The sequence below is a fragment of the Melampsora larici-populina genome (assembly GCF_000204055.1).
Source record: "Melampsora larici-populina 98AG31 unplaced genomic scaffold MELLAscaffold_93, whole genome shotgun sequence".
NCBI lineage: Eukaryota > Fungi > Basidiomycota > Pucciniomycetes > Pucciniales > Melampsoraceae > Melampsora > Melampsora laricis-populina.
In genome coordinates this window covers 63,792-65,130 of record NW_006768857.1, presented here as the reverse complement: position 1 = coordinate 65,130, position 1,339 = coordinate 63,792, and positions in this window count along the sequence as shown.

The following is a 1,339-nucleotide window of genomic DNA, read 5'->3' as shown; positions in this document are numbered from 1 at the left end:
TTCTGACATGGCAACTTAGTATTAGTAATATATTTATTTTTCTAAGTCCTTCAAGTTCTAGTTCTTCCACACTCTTGAAATTCAAGTTATAGAGTTGTAATATTCTTTTTATTAGATATGCTAATCACATGTTAAGTTCTTGTCAAAACCTTGGAGGTTTTGCTCTACAAAACCTCTCTGGTTGACAGAGTCTGATTTCAATGACACTGTCATAATTGGGGGTTTATTATGTGGAAAGTGGTATCCCAGAACATCAGCTGGAATTGTAATTGTGACTCATATGATAACTGCAACACTTTTTAAGTTCGCTTCAAATGGGATCCACAATTGGGATATACCAATGAGCATGAGGTTGAGCATCATTCTTGGTGGTGCTGCTGGATGCAGGGCAGGTGGGATTGTCCACAGCAAACATTACGCAGGCAACAAGTTTATGGCCTGGAAACACATCAAAATCTGGATCAAGAAGAAGACCACTGGACCTCCTGCTATGAAGGACGTCATTGATTGTACAATATCAGTTAAAACTGATAAAAACAACAAAGGAGGCCAAAGAGAGGGGCTTAACCACCATGTCACACCTCTATTTGATTTCCTTATGGTTTGTCCCCACCACCAACATATTTACCTCAGATTTTGCAATTCAAGGTATCCTCAGATGCCAAACCTTGGACAGAAGCTTCACCAGATTTTGACACAAGGTAATTCTCAGCGCAAAAGGATACCTTGGATAGAAACCTCGGACAAGTTCTGCCCAAGGATATTCCTCCAATGAGGCGTTGGATTTCTCAACCCAAAGCATCTATGTTGACAGTTCCCATTGCTTGGCTTCTCATACACGCACTTTGGAATGATCTTGTGGTAGGTGGCTCTGAGCTGTGTGGAGATTCAAATGTAAGATGAGATGAGGAATTGTTGTTTTGCAAAATGCAGTTTTCTGATTGGATTAAATCTAAATGCTTTAAAAGTACAACAAAGCCGTACAATTCAACAAGTACACTGGAAAAACCCAAGCAACCCAATCATCTGCAAAATTTCCACAGGATTTTTTTTGGAAGTGGAATCAAAATTGGAAAGGTTGGAAACATTATTCAGCTAGCCCGTCCAATGGCATTCATTTCAGAAATATCTGGGTTGAAATAGATATTCCAATTCCATGCTCTACGTTATGATGTTGCTGAAGATGTTGAAAGACAACAACATATGAATGTTTTGATGTCAACAGAGCAAATATCATTATGGACCATGCTGAAAAACACCCCAATATGACCTTACCCTATACTGGTAGAGATTCTGGGAATCATTTGAATGATAGACTAAAATTAACCAAATTCAACCT